Source organism: Pseudophryne corroboree, chromosome 5 (assembly GCF_028390025.1).
Source record: "Pseudophryne corroboree isolate aPseCor3 chromosome 5, aPseCor3.hap2, whole genome shotgun sequence".
NCBI classification, from domain to species: domain Eukaryota; kingdom Metazoa; phylum Chordata; class Amphibia; order Anura; family Myobatrachidae; genus Pseudophryne; species Pseudophryne corroboree.
The window spans coordinates 607,847,887-607,872,369 of NC_086448.1; the positions used below are offsets into that span (position 1 = coordinate 607,847,887).

Consider the following 24,483-nt stretch of genomic DNA (forward strand, 5'->3'; position numbering starts at 1 on the left):
CAGTGGTCAGGTGATGCGGATTCCAAACGACATATGGAAGTATTGCCGTATAAAGGGGAGGAGTTATTTGGGGTCGGTCTATCGGACCTGGTGGCCACGGCAACGGCTGGAAAATCCAACTTTTTACCCCAGGTCACCTCTCAGCAGAAAAAGACACCGTCTTTTCAAACTCAGTCCTTTCATCCCCATAAGGGCAAGCGGGCAAAAGGCCACTCATTTCTGCCCCGGGGCAGAGGAAGGGGAAAAAGACTGCACCAGGCAGCCTCTTCCCAGGAGCAGAAGCCCTCCCCCGCTTCTGCCAAGTCTTCAGCATGACGCTGGGGCTCTACAAGCGGACTCAGGCACGGTGGGGGGCCGTCTCAAGAATTTCAGCGCGCAGTGGGCTCACTCGCAAGTGGACCCCTGGATCCTGCAGGTAGTATCACAGGGGTACAAATTGGAATTCGAGACGTCTCCCCCTCGCCGGTTCCTGAAGTCTGCTCTACCAACGTCTCCCTCCGACAGGGAGGCGGTAGTGGAAGCTATTCACAAGCTGTATTCCCAGCAGGTGATAATCAAGGTACCCCTCCTACAACAGGGAAAGGGGTATTATTCCACGCTGTTTGTGGTACCGAAGCCGGACGGCTCGGTGAGACCAATTTTAAATCTAAAATCCTTGAACACTTACATAAAAAGGTTAAAATTCAAGATGGAGTCACTCAGAGCAGTGATAGCGAACCTGGAAGAAGGGGACTATATGGTATCTCTAGACATCAAAGATGCTTATCTCCATGTCCCAATCTACCCTTCTCACCAAGGGTACCTCAGGTTTGTGGTACAAAACTGTCATTATCAGTTTCAGACGCTGCCGTTTGGATTGTCCACGGCACCACGGGTCTTTACCAAGGTAATGGCCGAAATGATGATTCTTCTTCGAAGAAAAGGCGTCTTAATTATCCCTTACTTGGACGATCTCCTGATAAGGGCAAGGTCCAGGGAACAGTTAGAGGTCGGAGTAGCACTATCTCAGGTAGTGCTACGTCAGCACGGGTGGATCCTAAATATCCCAAAATCACAGCTGATTCCAACAACACGTCTACTGTTCCTGGGGATGATTCTGGACACAGTCCAGAAAAAGGTGTTTCTCCCGGAGGAGAAGGCCAGGGAGTTATCCGAGCTAGTCAGGAAACTCCTAAAAACCAGGCCAAGTGTCAGTGCATCAATGCACGAGAGTCCTGGGAAAAATGGTGGCTTCTTACGAAGCGATTCCATTCGGAAGATTCCATGCAAGAACTTTTCAGTGGGATCTGCTGGACAAATGGTCCGGATCGCATCTTCAGATGCATCAGCGGATAACCCTATCTCCAAGGACAAGGGTGTCTCTCCTGTGGTGGTTACAGAGTGCTCATCTTCTAGAGGGCCGCAGATTCGGCATTCAGGATTGGATGCTGGTGACCACCGATGCCAGCCTGAGAGGCTGGGGAGCAGTCACACAGGGAAGAAATTTCCAGGGCTTGTGGTCAAGCATGGAAACGTCTCTTCACATAAATATCCTGGAACTAAGGGCCATTTACAATGCCCTAAGTCAAGCAAGGCCTCTGCTTCAGGGTCAGTCGGTATTGATCCAATCGGACAACATCACGGCAGTCGCCCACGTCAACAGACAGGGCGGCACAAGAAGCAGGAGGGCAATGGCAGAAGCTGCAAGAATTCTTCGCTGGGCGGAAAATCATGTGGTGGCACTGTCAGCAGTATTCATTCCGGGAGTGGACAACTGGGAAGCAGACTTCCTCAGCAGACACGACCTCCACCCGGGGGAGTGGGGACTTCACCCAGAAGTCTTTCAAGTGATTGTAAACCGTTGGGAAAAACCAAAGGTGGACATGATGGCGTCCCGTCTCAACAAAAAACTGGACAGATATTGCGCCAGGTCAAGGGACCCTCAGGCAATGGCGCTGGGTGTACCAGTCGGTGTATGTGTTCCCTCCTCTGCCTCTCATACCCAAAGTACTGAGAATCATAAGAAGGAGAGGAGTAAGAACTATACTCGTGGCTCCGGATTGGCCAAGAAGAACTTGGTACCCGGAACTGCAAGAGATGCTCACGGAGGACCCGTGGCCTCTACCTCTAAGAAAGGACCTGCTCCAGCAGGGACCTTGTCTGTTCCAAGACTTACCGCGGCTGCGTTTGACGGCATGGCGGTTGAACGCCGGATCCTGATGGAAAAAGGCATTCCAGATGAGGTCATCCCTACCCTGATCAAAGCCAGGAAGGATGTAACTGCGAAACATTATCACCGCATTTGGCGAAAATATGTTGCGTGGTGTGAGGCCAAGAAGGCCCCCACAGAGGAATTTCAACTGGGTCGTTTCCTGCATTTCCTGCAAGCAGGACTGTCTATGGGCCTAAAATTAGGATCCATTAAGGTTCAAATTTCGGCCCTGTCGATCTTCTTCCAGAAAGAACTGGCTTCAGTGCCTGAAGTTCAGACGTTTGTCAAGGGGGTACTGCATATACAGCCTCCTTTTGTGCCACCAGTGGCACCTTGGGATCTCAATGTAGTTTTAGGGTTCCTAAAATCACATTGGTTTGAACCACTCACCACTGTGGAATTAAAATATCTCACATGGAAGGTGGTCATGCTGTTAGCTCTGGCGTCAGCCAGGCGTGTCTCAGAATTGGCGGCTTTGTCATATAAAAGCCCTTACCTAATTTTTCATTCAGACAGGGCAGAATTGAGGACTCGTCCTCAATTTCTCCCTAAGGTGGTTTCAGCGTTTCACATGAACCAACCTATTGTGGTGCCTGCGGCTACTAGGGACTTGGAGGACTCCAAGTTGTTGGACGTAGTCAGGGCCCTGAAAATATATGTTTCCAGGACGGCTGGAGTCAGAAAATCTGACTCGCTGTTTATCCTGTATGCACCCAACAAGCTCGGTGCTCCTGCTTCTAAGCAGACGATTGCTCGTTGGATTTGTAGTACAATTCAGCTTGCACATTCTGTGGCAGGACTGCCACAGCCAAAATCTGTTAAAGCCCATTCCACAAGGAAAGTGGGCTCATCTTGGGCGGCTGCCCGAGGGGTCTCGGCTTTACAACTTTGCCGAGCAGCTACTTGGTCAGGGGCAAACACGTTTGCAAAATTTTACAAATTCGATACCCTGGCTGAGGAGGACCTGGAGTTCTCTCATTCGGTGCTGCAGAGTCATCCGCACTCTCCCGCCCGTTTGGGAGCTTTGGTATAATCCCCATGGTCCTTACGGAAGTCCCAGCATCCACTAGGACGTCAGAGAAAATAAGAATTTACTTACCGATAATTCTATTTCTCATAGTCCGTAGTGGTTGCTCGGCGCTCATCCCAAGTGCGGATTGTCTGCAATACTTGTATATAGTTATTGTTACAAAAAAATCGGGTTGTTTATTGTTGTGAGCCATCTTTTCAGAGGCTCCTACGTTTATCATACTGTTAACTGGGTTCAGATCACAGGTTGTACAGTGTGATTGGTGTGGCTGGTATGAGTCTTACCCGGGATTCAAAATCCTTCCTTATTATGTACGCTCGTCCGGGCACAGTATCCTAACTGAGGCTTGGAGGAGGGTCATAGGGGGAGGAGCCAGTGCACACCAGCTAGTCTAAAGCTTTTACTTTTGTGCCCAGTCTCCTGCGGAGCCGCTATTCCCCATGGTCCTTACGGAAGTCCCAGCATCCACTACGGACTATGAGAAATAGAATTATCGGTAAGTAAATTCTTATTTTTTTAAAAACTTTGTTTATTAAACAAAGTTTGTGTACATTGAGCCACAGAAAACAAAAATTTCACTATCTCCGTCTCACTCAAAAAATTCTGTATTTCGGAATATTCCGTATTTCGGACTATTTGGATATGGGATACTCAACCTGTATTACATTTATTTGAAACTATGTAACGGGGAGTGAACAGAATGAAGAAATATGTGAGAGGGAGAACACCTGCTCAAACATTTCTATAACTTTGACAGTTGACATTGCTATAAGCACAACAGAGCCCAGAACGGGGTCACTTATGTTTGCTGTGTAATGATACAGTATTTAAAGCTTGGGTTGTTGTATGAGTAAATATAATAAGGATCAGTGTGTGTCGATGGTAAAAGTAACCTGGGTTTAAAGAACCCAGATTCGACAGAGTGGGCAAACAGGTGACGACATACATTTGTGACTGTGCTCATAGGGCCTAATTCAGACCTGATCGGCTGCTGTGCGTTTTCGCACATCAGCCGATCAGGTCTGAACTACGCATGCCAGACAGCTGACGGCCTTCTCAGCCCTGTGATCGCCTCTGCTTGATTGGCAGGCAGAGGTGTTTGCTGGGCAGGAGTGGGCGGGCCGTTTTAGGGGCGCGGTCCGTGCAACGGTCTGTGCGGGGGGCAGGCCGTGGCTGCTGCATGACATCACACGCAGCCGCTGCGACCCTCACAGCGATGAGTAGCTCCCTGTCAGCGCGCAGGAGCTGCGCTGGTGGGGAGCTAAAAGCATCGCCACTGTGCGATGCTTTACTTGTGCGATGGAGCAGGGCCTGACATGCGGGGCGGACTAGCCCTGTGCTGGGCATCCCCCCCCCCTGCATGTCAGGGAAGCTGGTCGTAGATGTGCTAATCTTAGCACATCTACGATCAGGTCTGAATTAGGCCCATAGTCTGCTTACAAACCATGGGATCTATTTACTAAGTCTTGGATGGAGGTAAAGTGGATGGAGATAAAGTACCAGCCAATCAGCTCCTAACTGTCATTTTTCAAACAGTCTGTAACATGGCAGTTAGGAGCTGATTGGCTGGGACTTTATCTCCATCTAATTTATCTTCGTCCAAGGCTTAGTATATAGACCCCCATATTACTATGTCTAGCATGAGCATATCCCCTGTTCTAGTCACAATATATATAATAGGCGGTTCCACCACTGCCTTCACCCTATCTATTGCACAGATAGTCTGACTCAGAGGCGCTGATGTTTGCGCAATTGAGCTTTCCCGTTATACTGCGTCAGTTGCACTGTGCATGTTCGTTAGTTGATTAGTGAGGACAGACGCAGTGAGGATGGCCTTAAAAACACATGCATGTCGCAACTATTTTGGGGGGCTTATCTGAGTCTGCGACTGAATTCATACGCAGTTGTAAAGACACCAGCGGCTTACTCGCAATAGATATTCTGAGGGTTGCCCATAGGTCTGATGGTGAGTCGTTGTACACAAGCAGCAGGTCAGAGAAGCCATCAGTGGGTGTCTGTACAGATTCCCATGGCATTGTCATTAGCTTTTTCAGATCTGCTATGTGCGAAAACTCTTGTGCGAATGCAACTGCATACCAGTCCCTGCTTATTTCCAGGCGCTGTAGCTGCGTAACTCCCTGCAAAGATGCCAGTTTTGTTATTGTCTCTAGGGCCTTTTAAGTTAATATTCACCTTTTTCTTTTATTCCCTCAACCTGTGCTTGCCAGTTTGAATAAAAAATATACATTTTCTTTTTCATATATAGGGGCCGGATGTAATGGCTTGTGAGACAGCTGGAGCTCCGAGACTCCGGCCGATCTCGTGCGTTTTTTTTAAAGCGGTAAACGTTTGCAAGGAAAAACCTGCTTGGTTTTGCCTTGTAAATGTTTTCTGCTTTAAAAAAACGTACGAGTTCGGCCAGAGTCTCGGAATTCCGCCCTTCTCACAAGCCATTACATCCGTCCCATAGACTTCTTCCTCTGACTTGATGCAAAAGGATCACCTTTTTTAGTATTCTTGGTGATCACACAGCTTTGGAGGGGTCATTCCACACAGTAGGGCAGATGTATTAAGCCTGGAGAAGTGATAAAGCAGTGATAAGTGGAAGGTGATAACGCACCAGCCAATCAGCTCCAATATGTAAATTGACAGTTAGGAGCTGACTGTCTGATGCGTTATCACCTTGCACTTCTCACTGCTTTATCACTTCCTTCAGGCTTAATACATCTGCCCCATTGTATCTGGCATTTTAGCAGCTATGGCTGCCTCGTACATGCATGGTCAGTGGACCACACATGCACAGGAGTTCCGCTAGCACATCGCAGGGAAGATCTCCTATCAGAGCCTCTGTGCCTGCGGGTGCTCTGGCATACATGCCGACGGAATAATTGCAATGTGATTTGGGGCACTAATATCACGCCCAGATCACATTGAGTATGTGATTATTACATTTTAGTGAGTACTCCTGGAAGCGAAGGCCACCATTCCTCATCCAGGCCACATAAGAAGTAAATAATAGTGTAATTTGTGCTTAATTGTATCATCATGACAAAAATTGTTACACTGTGCAGCAGAGGGCTATGTCATGATGAACAATTTGCACCACCGTGCCCTATGCTTAGGGCGTTAGGATAAACCTTGAGTGATACAAACATACTAATAATATAATGGGGGTCATTCCGAGTTGATCGCTAGCTGAAAATGTTCGCTGCGCAGCGATGATGAAAAAAAATGGCACTTCTGTGCATGCGCGACTTTACTTTCACAACGGCCGAAGTAGTTTCACACAGGGTCTAGCGAAGCTTTTCAGTCGCAGTGCTGGCCGCAGAGTGATTGACATGAAGGGGGCGTTTCTGGGGGTCAACTGACCATTTTCAGGGAGTGATTGAAAAAATGCAGGCGTGCCAGGAAAAATGCAGGTGTGGCTGGGCGAACGCAGGGCGTGTTTGTGACGTCAAATCCGGAACTAAACAGTCTGAAGTGATCACAAGCTAGGAGTAGGTCTGGAGCTACTCTGAAACTGCACAATTTTTTTTTTTTGTAGCCGCTCTGCGATCCTTTCGTTCGCACTTCTGCTAAGCTAAGATACACTCCAAGAGGGCGGTGGCTTAATGTTTGCATGGCTGCTAAAAACAGCTAGCGAGCGATCAACTCGGAATGACCCACAATATGGCGCCTCAGCGTAATTTTTGAAATTCAAGATGGCCGTCGCGAGCCAGTCACAGCTTGACGCGTCATCGCCCCGCCCCCTCTGGCTGACTTATATAAGGCAGTGCGAGGCAGCGCCGTCAATCGGACGGCGTAGGAGGAGCAGTGAAGAACTCCTGAAGATAGAAGATGCTGTGGAACTCCTGGATGGGTGGCGGCTATGCAAAAGAGCTTAACAGCCGCCGCCCACCAGGTGAAGACGCTGGAAGACCTGGGGAGGCGGCGGCCATGCAAAAGAGCTTAAAGGCCGCTGCGTCCCAGGTGAAGACGCCGGAAGCCCTGGGAAGGTGGCGGCCGCCTCCCAGGTGAAGACACTGGAGAAAAATAGGATATATAAACATATAAGAAACCTCAAGATTGGATATGAGAACCATAGTGTATCAAAACATTACAAAGAGGTACATGAGGCAAGTCCTGCTACTCTGTTTTTTTATAGCAATAGACAAACCACACAGAAACTGGAGAGGTGGAGACTTTGGTAAAACATTTGACAGAAACAAATTAAAGTGGATCTTTAATTTTAAAACCATGGCACCAAAAGGTCTCAATATCGACTTCAATAACAGCATGCTAAATAAGTGAATAGTTATTACAGGCGAAGGAACACTTATTTGGCAAGTAAAATGCAGATACTGTAATATACCACTGCACAGACAGAAACACACATAAAACATGTTATGAAAAAGTCTGACACACCACTGTTTAAAATGACACGTTTCCATCTAACACCATGCCATAAAAGGTAAAAAGTCTGGCACACTACTGTTGAAAATCACCAGAAACACTGAGTGAAGCACTAGCATGAAACCATCAATCAATACTTATGAAACACATCCATCGCATCCTGATTGGTCAGGAAGACCATCAATGAATCGTTTGGAAACACACCCATCGTATCCTGATTGGTCATGAAGACTAATAAAAGAACCCCACTAGACAGCATTCTGAATCCTTGAGAAAGGCCGTTTGCGGCTGAAACGCGTTGGAAATAGATCCGCACACAGACACTGCAAGCCTGCATTGCCTGCACATCACCGCAGACCACATCCATAAGACTCCTCGCCGGATGGTGAGCGGAGTGGCCGTTGAGACCGCACAGGACACAGGAAGAAGCGTAGCCTTGCGGCAACGCAACTGTCCGGTGTTCAGTGCGGCTTCCGGTGGGACCCAGTGGCCCAGCAGCAGAGCCACGAAGACATCCAGCACTGCATGCTGAGGGGCACCACTGGGGACGGAGAGGGTTAAAGCTACACAAGCAGCTACACAGAGGCTCACCGCAGAGTGAGCAACGGGAACAAGACACCACATCGTGAGGTAAGTTGCACCTGGCAGGCCGGGACGCCGGCCTCCCAGAACATGACCCACATCAGAAACCATTCATTGAGAGAGAACTACTTCTGGGCACAGTTGCTCGGACTTATACTGGGGGACACGGAAGTCCCTTTAGGAAAAGACTGCCACTTGATATATCCGGAATAGAGACATTCTTTGCACTCGAGACTGTTCATTACTGTATTCATCATACAACCTCAAGTTTGCATTCATTTCTCTATACCTCGGTTTGTTCACACTGCATGCTACTGCTATGAACATAGATAATACTGTGTGATCACTCAAATTATGTGTGGACTAATATATATGCAATATTGTACTGTCTGTTATATTGAGCATTGTGACTGCAAAAATAAAAGTATTTACAGACCATATAGGCACTTGAGTCTCACATACAACACCGAGTATAGGGTTGAGCGCAGGTATCAAAAACCTGAACAATATATGAAGAAACTGGAGGAAGACGCCGGCAGCCCTGGGAAGGCGGCGTCCATGCAAAAGAGCTTGAAGTCCACCGCCTCCTAGGTGAAGACCCTGACTAATAAAACTTTTTTTAAAAAGTGTGGTGTTTTATTTTAATATTTTCTTTACAGGCAGACTACAGGTGCCAGCGGGCCCTTTATGTCCGGGCATGCTGACACTTGTGGTTCTCCAAGGGCAGGCTTGCTGGGACCTGTATGCCGCCTGTAAAGAACAATATTATCATAGCATGAACCCCGCACTCAGCGCCACCAGGGGTGCGGGGCATAGCACTGGGCTATCAGCCCAGTGCTGGTTGTTGCTCAGGAGGGGGGGAGGGGCCCATTTTTATTTTTTGGGGGGCCCCACTTTCCGAGGAATTCCAGCCCTGGGCTGACTGGCTTGGTGGGTTGTTTAATGTTATGGCAGGTGGACCCCACAATGAGTGTCTTCCCTGCTATGGCATTACTCCCCCTGGCTGGTTCTGCCTGGTGCTGGTTTTAGTGAAGTATGGGGGACTACACTTTTTTTTTTTTTTTTCCCCCTCTATGGGAAAGGGGGGGTTGGTTAGCTGCCAGTGCCTCCCCAGCCACTGAGCTCACTGCATGTCACTGTTAAGCACATTTACTAGTCTTTAAGGAGCTGCATCAAATGCCTGATATTACAAATCCTCATACTTTTAGTTTGTCATATAGGGCCTGTTTCTTTTGATTTACTTTATCAAATGTGACAAACAAATCTGTGGTACAAAACATTGCCATTCCATAGCTTAGACCTAGGTTGAACTTCTTGTGCTTGTACCGTGTGACTAGCCAGTCATTACTAGCCGCAATGTCAAAGTGGAGGAGATGATCGTCTGAAGTCTGTCTGACAATGCAATCAGTGTAGGTCAAGAGAAGTCATGTTGATGTCTGCAAAACTGTTATCGCTCCTCACAGGATGAGCAGAAACTAGACATGTTCCTGACCAGCTGGATAATCAATTGGAGGTGGTGGTTGTTTTGCAATTTGTTTCCTTAGATTATGAAAAACTAGGCATTTCACACAGCAGTTATACTCTGATGGTAATTAGGTATTAATTTTATTATAATTTGATGGAAAGGCAAGCAGTCTTTGTCACTTGTCAGATTACTGACATGTGACATGAGAACATTAACCATAGTCACAGGTACAGGGGTATAATTGACCAGAATGATAAATGCAAGAATGCAATTTTCAGATCCCATAACATTTAAACATGTGTCCTCATACATGTAGCCTCAAAACGACACGCAACGCGAGATGGCAGACGGGAGTGAGCTGCCAGGTCCCATGCAACGTAGCTATCGTTGTGCATCTTAGTCGCAACGCGATGTGACCTAAGGGCCTAATTCAGGCCTGATCGCTGTTCTGCAAAATCGCACAGCGGATGATTATCGGTCGACTGCGCATGCGTACGTATCGTAATGCGCAGGCGCGAGGCCAAACTGCGAAAAAATCATGCGTTTTTAATTTTACTGCTAGGTGAACGCAGGTTGATTGACAGGAAGCGGGTGTTTGCGGGTGGTAACTGACCATTTTCTGGGAGTGTCAGGAAAAACACCGGCGTACCCGAGCATTTTCTGGGAGGGTGTGTGACATCACCTCCGGCTCCGATCAAACTGTTTGTATCGCACTGAAGGAGTAAGTTCTGGGCTACGCACAGACTGGAAAAATCATTTGATGGTGGGTGAGTTGCAAACGGATTTGCCGATGTCCGCTGTCTGGCAAAGTTTTTGCACGGCGTACGCATGCACTCACACACTTGCACGGGGTGGGTTTTCACTCTCTATGGGCTGTGGCTATCTGATCGCAGCCCTCTGCAAAAGCGCTGAGGAGTGATCAGGTCTGAATTAGGCCCTAGAACACACCAGGGGACTCTGCTGATTAATCCGAGTTGTGACTTGGGCCCAGATGTATTAAGCCTTAAAAAGTGATAAAGTGGAGAGTGATAAAGTACCAGCCAATCAGCTTCCTAATTGCCGAGTTACAGTATGTGTGAAAAATGACAGTTAGGAACTGGTTGGTTGGTGCTTTATCACCCTTTATCCGTCTCCACTTTCCCTTGTTAAGGCTTAATACATTTGGGCCTGAGGGGGAAATATCCCGGGGCTAATTGTCCAGCCGGGGGCTATCATATTACCCCCGATAAGCCAGCACGAGCGGTGGCTTATTGGGGGTTACCTGAAGCTGCACCGGGTGCCGACTCCTGACAGTTCCCGGTGCAGCACTGCTCCTCCAGCTTCCCCGGTCATATGGCCGCTCCCCCGTCATGTGATCGCTGCCGTGAGCGGAGGAGAGGGGGTATGCGGTCTCTGCGCTGCCCTGGCTTCTCTGCCGGGGGTCACCGTGCCGAGGACAGCTTCCGGATGCCTGCAGTCCCAGCCAGCTGCAGCAGGCATGGGACGCTGCAGGATGTCCTGCTCATCAGGGATTTTGTTTCGCCTGCCTCTCCGTGCGAAAACAGGGCTGTTTCTACCAAAAACACACAGTTTTCACTGAACCTGTGTGTTTTCAGGAGAAAGGGCATTTTTTTTACAGGCGATCAATCTGGATAGCCTGTAGAAAAAAATCAGTGAAACATCAGGAAAAATCGCGAAAAACATACATTTTTCGCACCCGATGATTTATCAGGCCTAATAGGATATCCCACTGAGTCTGCATACAAAGCACAACAGAACTCAGCACGGAAAAAAGATGCGGCCATTGCATCATAGCACAGTTGTACACAGATATACTGTACAAGTGTCTCATATCACATTAATCAGCACATTCTGGCATGTCCCAGTCGCATCGCGTTGCAACTAAGCCACATATTCGTCAAAAAGATGCGCAAAAGACCCTGACGCTAGCAGAGTGTCATGGGACTTGGCATTCTGCAGCAATGATGTATGAGGACACATCTGTAGGAAATCATAACTCTGCATAAACAATTGAGAACCATAAATTCCTGAGTACAATTAATGCAACATGACATACAGAAAAAACCTCATCTGAGGGACTAACTAGGTAGATGGGTAGAAGACAGACATGAAACAAAGAAGCGGTTAATTTGCCAAAGGGCTGCTGCATATAAACATAATTATGGTAGGCTGATCTCTGTCTACACCACCATAGACTACAAGCAGAAATCAGCCTCTGAGAGACTTGTGAAGATGGTAGAAACTGCAGAACATTGAACTGGCCCCAGAAGTGGTCCCAAAAGGTAAAAAGGACCCTGCTTGTGAGAGATCACATTATATAGGAGGAGTTCGGTAAATAGAGATATAATTGGATCAGTTGGGATAGTTCAGTTTTGGGGCGTGGAACAGGTCATGGGGTCCTGTGGAAAGACATGAAATGCAATCAGTGAAGCGGAGGTAGATGGTAGTGGGGCACTAATGCAATATGCTTGTGGTCCATGATGGTGTAGTAGCAGGCAGTTCTGAGGCAGCCTAATCAGTGCTGGTGGAAGTAGATGGTGACAGTAAGTGAACAAGGGAGAGTGCACAGGTTAGGAGTAGATAGTAGGGTAGTACAGCAGAGCATGAACAGGGGGTGGGAAGGAGGTGAAGGGTTGGAATAGGTTGGACTTGATCAGCAACAAGAAATGGGCCACAGTGCATGTGAGAGACATTAACTAGTACCCATGCAGTGCACAAAGTAGGTGAACCCCCCCCCCCCCCCCCATTTAACTCATTTATGTCTCTGAACTATGCTATATAAATTTTATGACACTTGTAACAAAAACACACATTTAAAACAAACACACTAACTATGCAGCCGCACTGGCTTGCAGCCAATACACACATACTTTGCAGTTTTAAGCAGTGAAGGATAGTTTTGCTCAATCTCTTTGTAACATTTTGGATGCCAGTTTTATGCCAGTGGTTCTTTATAACACTATTGCCATGTTATATTTTTACCATATAATCAAAATGCACAGACTTTGTATGTAGCGTGCCTTCTGGCAAACACAGGCGTATATTTACAAAGCATTGGATGGAGCAAGTGGAGAGAGATAAAGTACCAACCTGCTCCTAATTTCATTTTTCAAACACCGCCTGTAACATAGGCCTGTAGCATAGCTAGGGTTGAAATGGCCCATAGGGGAAACCCCAGTGGGCCCCTCTGCCTGGGTGCCCCACCTACTACTCTATGGAGAAGGTTCCAAACTCTGCACTTGAAATACATTATACATATGTTACCTTATACTGCACAGGACTATGGTGTATTTTCTACAGTGCATTATTGTTATTAATCTGGTACATTATCATGCATGCACTAGCAGTATTTACTATTTATATGTTAATCAAGGGGCCCAGACTGTGCACTCTCATGCAGTGGTTCCCAAGTACTGTCCTAAAGGCACCCCAACACTCCAGGTTTTAGGAATATCCCTGCTTGTGCACATATGGTATAATGAACCTGACCGAGATACTAATGAAGTCACCTGTGCCTAATCATGGATATTCTTAAAAATTTGACTTTTGGGGTACCTTAAGGACCGCGTTTGGGAAACACTGCTCTAATGGTTATCCAAACCTCTGTGGAAGCTGGGAACACCCCCTGTGTAGACTGGCAACAACCCTAAACATGGGCCCCTACCTCTGCATTCCCCCAGTGGACCCTTCATACCCCAGTCTAACTCTGAGCCTAGCAGTTAGGAGCTGATTGTGCAGAAATCGCTATTTGGCAATTTCTAACATGAGCGCATGCGCTGGTGCGCTCGTGTGCAGGACATTGACAAATAGTGATTTCTGCACAATAGCGATCCATGCTGAATCGGGCCAATTGTCTGGTACTTTATCCTTTCTCCACTTTATCTTTTTCCAAGGCTTAGTAAACAGTCCTCAAAATCTTTATGCTGCAAACGCTAAATCATGTTCAACAGACTGTCCTGAATGACGAGAGTAGTAATAATCTTGCATCTGCAATGATAAATGATAACCAGTGTATTTTTATTGCATCTGAACACTTGCGTGATGCGAACATCCCTTGCAAACCACCTCCTACCTTTTTCAGATCACATCATTAATCATTCAGTATGTGAGTGTTAAACCTGCATATATTGATGGACGATTAAACTAAAAGAGAAAATGTTACAGGTCAGATCATAGCAGTGAAATGAGATGCAGTGTAACCTCTGTGCCTAATTAAAAAAAAAAAAATATTAGAAATGAATCAAACTTTAGCTTTGTCAAAGACCCCAGTGTACAGTACATGAGATTCTAAATGAAACCATACACAAGTTAAATTAAAAGTAGCAAAACTATTTTTGGTTAGGTAGGATCTAATATTGAATATAATGTATTTTGCTTTTAGAAACTTTTTACTTGAATGTTTCAGAATTTGCAAACACACTAATGGTTCTGTTAGTTTCAAGTAATCAAATCTGTGGTAATGAGTTACTTAAATCTAAATCAAATCAATATTTGAAGTTACCACCCTTTGCCTTCAAAACAGCATCAGTTCTACTAGGTACACTTGAACATGGTTTTTTGAAGGAACTCTGCAGGTAGGTTGTTCAAAACATCTTGGAGAACTAACCGCAGATCTTCTGTGGATGTAATCTTGCTCAAATCCTTCTGTTTCTTCATGTAAATCCAGACAGACTCGATGATGCTGAGATCAGGGCTCTGTGGGGGCTGTATGACCACTTGCAGGACTCCTTGTTTTTCTTTACGCTGAAGATAATTCTTAATGACATTGGCTGTATGTTTGGGGTCATTGTCCTGCTGCAGAATAAATTTGGAGCCAATCACACGCCTTCCTGATGGTATTGCATAAAGCCAAAAGGTGGTCACACCAAATATTGATTTGACTTAGATTTCTCTTCTGTTCATTCACTATGTATTTTGGTAATTGATAAAAATAAACTATTAACACTTCTATTTTTGAAAGCATTCTTACTTTGTATAATTTTTCCCCACAACTGCCTGAAACTTTTGCACAGTACTGTACTTTAGACATCCATTCAGAAGTTCAATTTAATGTGCATATGCTGCCATTTTGGAACATTTTTCTTCCACGGATTAGAATGTACACTTTTAGGCTCGTTAGACACTTGCCAATATATTGTTTGTACAGCCAGCGAATGATTTATCAGCTGGACCACCGGTTCATGTATACTGCCGATATATCTGTCTATGTATAGCGTGACTCACCCATATGCCGGCCGCAGGAACCGGCAACAATGACATCACTACCGGTTCCTGTGACCAGGCATGTCAGGTGGTGGATTGGTAAGTGTGTATGCACAAGATTGTTTGTGCATAAACTTTACCAATCGTTATGTAGATCTTTCGGCCAAGTGTTTACCCATTGCCCGTGAAAAGTGGAGGCAGAGATGGAGGAGCCCTGAGTCAACAGGGTAACATCCAGGAAACCTATGTAACCCCTCGAAAAACTGTGTAAATAAAAGATGAAAAACATAAGTGGCAACCTTTATTCCAAATGAATGGGCTGTCCATAAGAGTGTTTTGTGAGTTTGGGGTAAATGATAGTTATAAAGATGTGACAGTTAAGGTAACAACATCAGCTAGAGGCCATCCAAAAAATACAGCTGTAATAATTCCCCTTCTCATGTGCCCAAAATAATCGGCAATGCTTAAACTTGTTCACAAAAACGTAATCTATGCAAGATTGTAAGCTCTGATTTGAAAAAAGCTTTTTTTGGGACCGCACTAGTCTGCAATAAATTATTAATGCCCTCTAAAAAACTGATTTATGACACTAAATTGCTTATGGATACAGCAACCTTGTGCATGTGGATAGATAATCCTTTTGCAAATATATGTTGCTATCAGTGGTGCTCCCGAGAGTCAGAGAGGTAACAACTAAGAAAAACCAACAATAGAAAGTTGGAAAGTAGACTCTTGTGTGGGAGCACTCTAATTCAGAGGAATAGGTGTATATTAATCAATTCTGATAAAACATAACTTTATTTGTTCAAAAAGGTGATTATAGGAGTGAATTGTACGTGAATAGTATAGCTACGCGAAAATATAACACTATGTTAAGAATAATTAATGTGGTTTTCAGTACCACAATAAGAACCGGAAATCCAAATCTTTGGGCTAGTGGATTTACTATAATCACAGTAACGCCTTTGTGTAATATATGACCATCATTTATTCTACAGCAATCCTATTCAGGATTATTTTGACGTAGAGAATTAAATCATAAGTCATACAGAACCGAATGCCAATTGGTATTATTGGGGATCACTCTAGATCGGGCAGAAGAATATTTTGCAGTACCAGGGTGTTCCAAGGTGGTCTCCCATCCGAGTACTGACCCGGCCCTCCACTGCTTGGCTTCCAAGATCAGACGAGATCGGGCATCTCCAGCGGGGTATGTCCGCAATTATTTAATCTGCCCGTTCAGTCAATCCCAATACCCGTATCGTCCAAATTATATATCCAAAGCGATCTGGATCAATCGTGTGTTCAGTATCTATATTTATCTTATGCCCATGAAAAAGGAGTGAATTTAGAGCAAAATCCAATTAATGATAATGGGACAATTATCATGTGCAATAATTATATGCAGGGATGTCCACTGTGCAATTTAGCAAAATTACGATAAGGACAATTATCATATGCAAAAAATCCTATGCAAGGGCGTCCACTTGCATAGCCAGGATAAAGTGGTGATATACAGTGAGGCAACAATTATAGCAATCCTGTTGCTGTCATAATTGTGGTGTACTGGTTTGTGTGTTCAACATCAGTAATGCAGTACATGTAGCCTCTAATAATTTATATCACACACACCGATCCAAATTCTCACTATATATGAGCCTCTAAAGCCTGAACATACATTTGCAAGAAAGTTCTTACAATGTGTCAGAGAGGCTATAATGAGAGAGAGAGCAGATAAACAGCTGAAAGTGTTATTCAATAACCATAGCAGACAGTAATGTACATAAGGATAATTAAATAGCAATCTGCTGCAAAATTAAAGCTAAACCACAGCTTGAGAATTCTTTGTACAATAATCTGCCATTGGGCCTTTGATGCCACTTATGAATATACCAATTTACTCCCAATACCTGTTGGGTACCACACAGCTTCAGCACCTCTTGGAGCAACCAGAATATGCACATGCACTATACTATTCAGATAGTTATAGGACTTAACCTATCCGTGATAAGCACATAGAGGCATTGTGTGAAAAAAATTACTCACATAATATCAATTTCTCCAGCGGAAAAATGTTAGAGGTCTATGTATATATACCCACACATAGGCAACATCTCAGTGCATTAAATTTAAAGCGGATTAATACCCTAGTGTGGCTGTAATAAATATGCTGAGAAGTTTTTAGATGTAAGGTATGTGTTCATACGATACCAATACCAATCCTGCTGTAGGAGCTGTCTGGCCGATTACCGCTGGTGAATCCTACTGGTAAATGGCTCCAAAGGTGCAATGGAAATGAAGCCGTATACTGACTTCAGTGTGGAGGGTGTGGAGAGGTTGTCAGGTGTTTCCTTAACGCTGCTGACTCATATCCGCGTGCAGCCGCTGCTCTCCAAGATAGTGCAGCGTGTAGTCGCGGTGTGTCTCCCGGCTCTCGACGGCTAACCGCCGGTGCCTGGGTAACTGTCCCTGAGTTCGTTCATACCTGCAAGCCAATATGGACAATATCGTCCATGTTAGCATACAGTGCTCCCCCCGTCACCCCCCACACCCCCCCACACCGCCACTGGATCATCTGTCTGGCACCTCGCCCAGCAATTGCGCAGTGTGTAGGTGGCCATAGGGGGTCAGTCCACTTAGGTGCGAGTTTGCAAAAGCAAGTTTTTCATGTTCCAGTATGTGCATATAGCACAGGAATGTGCGCACACGAGAAATGTCAGATGCAATTAGAGATGCCAATTTGCAGTAGTCACAGCCATGTTGTATGACTTTGATACAAATTGTGGCCTGGAAGAAGCGCATAAAAAATTGGTAAACCCCAAAAACTATAGCAGGACAATATAGAAGGCGGTTAGTGGCCATAAGGAAAGCATTTACATTTTGCACTTGTTATTAATAGTGAAAAAATGATAGCAAACAAGTTTTTCTTTTCCCATGAAATTTAACGGCTGTCCAGCATTTTAGGGTACAGAAAAATATTAGTCTGTAAAGTAGTTTTCCGTATTTCTTTACAAGTTTGTAAAAAGTTGGTACAAATACTTTTACCTCATCTGCAAGTTAAAAAACGAGGGTTTTTTGAACTTGCAGATGAGGTAAAAGTATTTGTACCAACTTTTTACAAACTTGTATAAAAATACATCAATACACCACCTCCACATATCTGCCCCACATCATTTAACCCATTATTGAACTTTTCAGAGAAACTCGCCTGAAAACAGAAAAAAAAAATGTTGTGGGCAAACTATGCTATTTAAATCCCTCCATATGCATGCTTGTTAATTAGGAGGGGTGTACCAGATGTTCTGCACCATGTCCTGACATTTTTACCTTTTATAATAAAGATTTTCCCTATCTTTTTACTTGTTAAGGGGAGTGCACAAAACAAAAATCAATCCGAGTTTGAAATTAGGTTGCAGATATATGCCCTTATTTATCAATGAGGCACCTTTCACACATGCCAAATTTATATAATGGTAGATGCTCAATCAGCTTAATGATATTATTCAGGTGCTCGAAAGGGAGGGGTATTTCTAAGCAAGAAAAAAAGAGAGACATTGTTTCCCCCAGCACCCTGAATGATAACAGTAACCAGATATAAATCCCACATAATATTAGAATTCAGAGATCTTGGTTACACATATTTGCACAAATGTGTGAATAAGCTCCAAAGCGTAAATATGTGTAACCAAGATCTCTGAATTCTAATATTATGTGGGATTTGTATCTGGTTACTGTTATCATTCGGGTGCTGGGGGAAACAATGTGTCTCTTTTTTTCACACATGCCAAATTCCCAGGTTGATGCGCGTTCATGTGCAAAAACCCGGGATTTTGGAGCATGTCTGAAAGGGGTATACATGATAAATTTCACTTTGAGTGATAGATTGCACCAGACAATCAGCTTGTAACTTTGTCACAGGCTGTGTTTGAAAAATGACAGTAGCTGGTTGGCTGGTGCAACTTATCACTCACAGTGAACTTTATCATTCATTGATAAATAAGGGCAATAATATGCAGTATGAGGTTGAAGTAAGCATGGCTTGTAGGACCCAACTCGGTTAGGAGCCACCTAATTATTATTATAATTATTATTATTAGGATTATGATGTGGAGAAGGTTAGGGTTAGGCTGCAGTGGTGGGAGATTAGGGGTAGAGGGAGAGGTAGAGGTTTGGGGGGAAAATATCAGAATACCACTGTGCAGGAGCACCACCAGGACATGGAAGATTATGCTGGAGATGTCACTGCTGCTGAGACCAGGTAAGTGACTGACAGGTCTATGTACTAAGCCTTGGGGATAGATAAAGTACCAGCCAATCACTGCCATGTTACAGGCTGCGTTTGTAAAATTGCAGTTAGGTGCTGATTGGTTGGTTGGTACTTTACCTCCATCCACCTTATCTCTCCCCAAGGCTTAATACACAGACCCTGAGGATATTAGGTCGACATTCTATCATAATAGAAATTCATCATGTCGACATGTCATCCGTGTAGACATGACGAATGACAATATGGCCATTTTCGACATCTCTGACCAGGTCTTTATTCTCATGTTGACCATATGCATGTTGATATCAGAACTGTCGACCTGAAATACGGTTGAAGGGGTTGGCTGGGATTCACTGCTGCAAACAGGAGACCTTTAAAAAATAAAAAAAGTACTTGAATAGGGAGAAAATTTTATTTTCAGGATTTGGGACATAATAAGAATCATGCAAGTAGATCGGGCAGCTGCAGAAGCTTAGGGTGCAAGAAATCTGGAGACAGTCTAAGCCCAGAAGTGCCAACGTGTACTGGCCATGTCCTGGCAGTGAATGTGCTAATATTGTATACAGGAGATTAGGCTTCTGCTCCACATGCCCATCAATTCATTATCCACTTTAATGCTGATGTACATTATGTTGCCGAGATTTGAGCAAATGCTTTATATGGACTATGGGAGTGTACATGCAAGAGATGGAAACTGAAGACAAAAGGTTTTATTTTACTTTATCTCTGATTGGAACAAAGAGCTAAAAGCAAAGATAAAGTAAAAGGTATTGTCTTCTGTTTCCATCTCATAGGCCATATAAATCATTGGAGTGTTGCTAGAGATGAGGGCAGTGCGTGATATGTAACATCTACGGTGATACTGGAGTAGAACTAACCTACCGCTTTGTCAGGCCAGTCTTTGCAGGTGAACCCATGAGGCACTCAGCTTGCTGACGCATGCATGGACAGTGGAAATGAAAGCCATAAATTCAGTCCACTAATATGGAAGAAAAAATATATAGTTTAAAAATATATTTGATTTTTAAAATGAAAACATTTTACAAACGCTAATGGGTTAATATGGTATTCTAAAAATAAAGCACTTTTCAACTTTGTTGCGTTATAGGATACTTCTTAAGTATGTTTCTACTTACTGCTTCCTTGTATTGGGAGAAGAGACAACAAGCCCCATCACTGGTGAAAACCCCCTTGCTTGCACTTGTGTTTTTATAATACAACGTTATATACATCTGTGTTGAATAACAGTCTCAAACTTACTGTTATTAACACAAGGCATTAATGCAGCACTGCAGATAATTTAGCTATGATTGGCATGAAATAACTGCTATTCTGCAGTTAGTGACAGCAACTAATCTGACATATATATCATTCAAATAACATCTGTAGATTGCATATATAGAAACCTTGTTTTTGCTAAATCTGCCGAAAGGTCTAGGTGCCTGTGAACTCCTGTGATCCACCAGTCCCGTATTCAAAGTGAAGAGTCTGTGGTTAGAGGGTATAGACTAGAGAGTAATTATAGGGCTGCTCTCCTAGACCCATCTGCTTAGAATTACAGAGAAGTTTTAATCCTCATCATAACCTTGAGACAATTCGGAGCCCACAGACAGATCAAAACAAAAGCTGCCAAATAGATGAAATAGGGAAACAATTCAGCATTCAGTTTAAAGATATGTTCTAAAGGCATACACTTATCAAAGGCACAGTGCTGTTCTACGGGATAATCTCTATGTTTTATGAGTTTGCTCCACTCTCTCCATGATACTTTCTGAAGTGTAAATACAGTGTGATAAAAAGCTTTGTCTCACTCATATATATGTATATATACTGTATGTATGCAGTACACACAGTGCTGTAAAAGTGATTTTGGGTGTACCCATGTTTAGCATCTAATCTAATCTAGCTCCAAAACAGCAGATTATTCTGTGATGTAAACAGGACAGAATGAATTTTCGGTGGGGCTAGACATGAAATATCATCACTTTGTCAGAGTCACATGTGAATGTATCCAGAGCTAACCCAGTCACATCTGCAGCCGGCGATCATCAAGCTAAACATTGTTTTAGAGAATATGGTCCTAACTCAGAAGTATATTTGCTCAGTGAATTGTGCCATGTTTTTGTTTCCCATCAAAGCTCAGCAAAACACTATTAGTATCCCCATTGGGATTTGGAGGCATTGTAAAGTAATAGAACTCTTCTGTTCAGCATGGTCTTGGACTCTGCCTTGAGTTTGCACTGAAGTCACAGCACACAAATTATCTTTCTTATGTAGGCTGAGAACCATGATGGCATGTTTCCATAAGTACCAACGGGTGTAGTATGAGCGGCCGGGATCCCGGGGGCCAGCATACTGGCGCCGGGATCCCGACCGCCGGAATACCGACAGCTGGGCGAGCACTACTGAGCCTCTTGCGGCTATTTATTCTCCCTCCAGAGGGGTCATGGACCCCCAAGAGGGAGAATGTGTCGGCATGCCGGTGGTCGGGATCCCGGCGCCGGTGTGCTGGTCGCCGGGATCCCGGCGCCGGTGTGCTGGTCGCCGGGATCCCGGCCGGTGGCATACTGAAGACCACCCTTACTAACAGAGGCAAACAGGCACATAGACGCATATACGTCTGTAAAAGCCATATTTATCTGCAGGTGCCTGAGGGCTGTTGTAAATACACACAGATGATGGCGGTAGCTAACCACTTCTGATTGGCTGGCAAGAACTCATCTCTGAAGCGGATAGGTGCTTTGTTGTACATGCATATTATGTTTTTGTGCGTTTTGTACAGGAGGTGTACCATCTGTAATAGAGGAGCCTGTTAAATCTAATAGTAAAATAAATAATTACAAACATGGGTGTAAGTGTATGATATATGCCTGCTTGATATATACCGCTGTAATTTAATTTTGATCCCCATTATTAATGCCTGCAAGCAGAAGTTCCTCCAGAACTAGGTAATAGCTGTGCTAATCCTGCATAGTACATTGTTTCCTGTAGTGGGATAACAGGACTACATCAGGGGTGGTATCTGGTCCTTAGGTCGACAGGCATTAGGTCGACCACTATTGGTTAACATGCATTAGGTCAACATCGTCTATATGTCGACGTGAACAAGGTCGACATAGAAAAAAGGTTGACGTGAGTTTCACATTTTTTTAGCTTTAAACGTAAAAAAACTCATGTCCACCTAGTGACCATGTCGACCTATTTCAGGTGTCAACCCAGTCACTGTCGACAAATAGTGGTCGACCTAGTGACTGTCGACCTAGTGACTGTCTATGCTATGATCCACACCCATCAGGGGTAATAAGGGAGTTTACAGTGTAAAGGGATCCTGGCAGCCTGAGGGGGGCCCAGTGGTCAGATACAGTTTCCATTCAGCAGTATCAGCTACCTAAGCATTGTTGCAAAGGCAAGACAGAGGTCAATGGCAGCAACAGGGTTAAAGCTACAGATGAGCGGGTTAGAATGTAACGCCAGAATTAACGCCAGTTCGGTTTTATCCGGATGTTTCTTATTGGCTATCCAAAACACATGACGTTCCGTGAGCCAATAAGATGCCGTTTTGAGAACCGAGTAAATCCGAGTAAAACCGAACCCGCTCATCTCTAGTTAAAGCTTGCACTAAGAAATTGAAAGTATTAAACATTGTAAATATAAGTTTTCATCCCTTTGCTTGCATTAATGTAATGCAAGTATGAATACAGACTTCTTTAATCACTTTTTCTGACTTGATTACTGAACTTGCGTATTGATATTACCAAATTTTGAAGAGAACAGTTGATTGGAAGCAGTTATTACAGATTTATGATCCTGCCTTTTATAAAAAGCAAACCTCCATGCAGTCGCTCAACAATCCCTCACTGTTGGACAATATCTCCATTGGGAAGTTATTTGAGTAAAAATATTACACTGTTCATAGTAGAACCTGCATCATGTCAGGGAACTCCAGCTGCAGCATGTCCATTATCACCCATTTCTATTCTGCCTCAAAGGTCAGCTGTGAAAATAATTTATGCTAACAAGTCTGTTCTACTAGATCAGTGATGGGGAACCTTTGGCACTCCAGCTGTTGTTGAACTATATATCCCAGCATACCCTGCTACAGTTTTAGTATGGCCAAATAGCAAAAGTACAGCAGGGCACGCTGGTATGTGTAGTTCAACAACAGCTGGAGTGCCAAAGGTTCCCCATCACTGTACTAGATCATGGGTAAGCAACCGGTGACATTGAAGCTGCTGTGAAACCACACTTTCCAGTATGTCCTGACACAGATTTGCTGTTGGGGCATGCTAAAACTGTGGCATAGCATGCTGGCGTGTTTATTTCCATAGCAGCTGCAGTGCCACAGGTTGCCTACCCTTGTACTAGATAATAGCTTGTACATTTTCTATACAGCTCAGTGTGTAAAATGTTTCATGTTACACTTCTATGTTTTCTGTATTGGGATTGTTAGCCCAGCTTAACTTCCAAATATGCTTGGCAACACACGTGTCTATTGGTGCTTACTTCAATTTCCTACTCCGTCAGAAGAACAATAAGGTTTTCTGAGAAACGGTTTGCCCTTACTACGTGTTACCTGAAATACAGGTGTGTGTATTAGTTTCATAAACTTGATGCCTTAATACTTAAGTTATTTTTTTTCTTCCTTAAATCACTATTTGTAAGTGGTCGTCTACTGACCTTTTGCAGGCAGTAGGATATGAAAAGTCAGTGCTAAAGAACAAAAGGAAGAAAACTGAGGGACTTCTGTTATGGAAAGTCACCAGTCATTTCAGGCAACAAAATATGGAATCGGTATGATATCCCGGTTGTCGGGATCTCGCCGGTCAGCCGACCAATGCTGGAATACTGACAACCGGGATACCGGTGGCAAGCGCAGCGTGTCCCTTCACGGGCTCGCTGCGCTGTGCACGCTTCGGGCCCGGTGGTGACGCACTAATCTATTCCCCCCTTGGGTGGTTGTGTGGACCACCACCCAAGTGGGGATTCCGGGCAGCAGTTGGGATTCCAATTGCAGGCATTTTACTGGGTTTCGGGATTCTGGTGTCGGTATCATGACCGCCGGGACCTTGACAGCCGGCAAATTGATTGCCTCCCTTCTCCAGCATGTGGTTTTATGTTTATAAAAAGATAAGTAAGAGACTACTACTAAGAGACTCATGTTCTGTATGTTGGATATAATTTTGTTTTTATTCTATTATGCAGAAAGTTTTGTGTGTATGTGTATATTGCCTTAAAACTATGAGGGTCATTTCGAGTTGATCGCACGTTGCCGATTTTTGCAGCGCAGCGATCAGGTTACTACTGCTCATGCGTATGCACCGCAATGCGCATGCGCGTCGTATGGGTACAAACAG

The 24,483-nt window shown here is 44.4% G+C and overlaps 1 protein-coding gene and 1 pseudogene across 1 annotated transcript in view; one reads left to right on the top strand and one right to left on the bottom strand.

Annotated features, from left to right (window-relative positions):
• APCDD1 (APC down-regulated 1) overlaps positions 1-24,483 on the top strand; it is a 93,997-nt gene that overhangs the window by 6,801 nt on the left and 62,713 nt on the right.
• On the bottom strand, positions 15,967-16,086 carry LOC134929964 (5S ribosomal RNA; annotated as a pseudogene).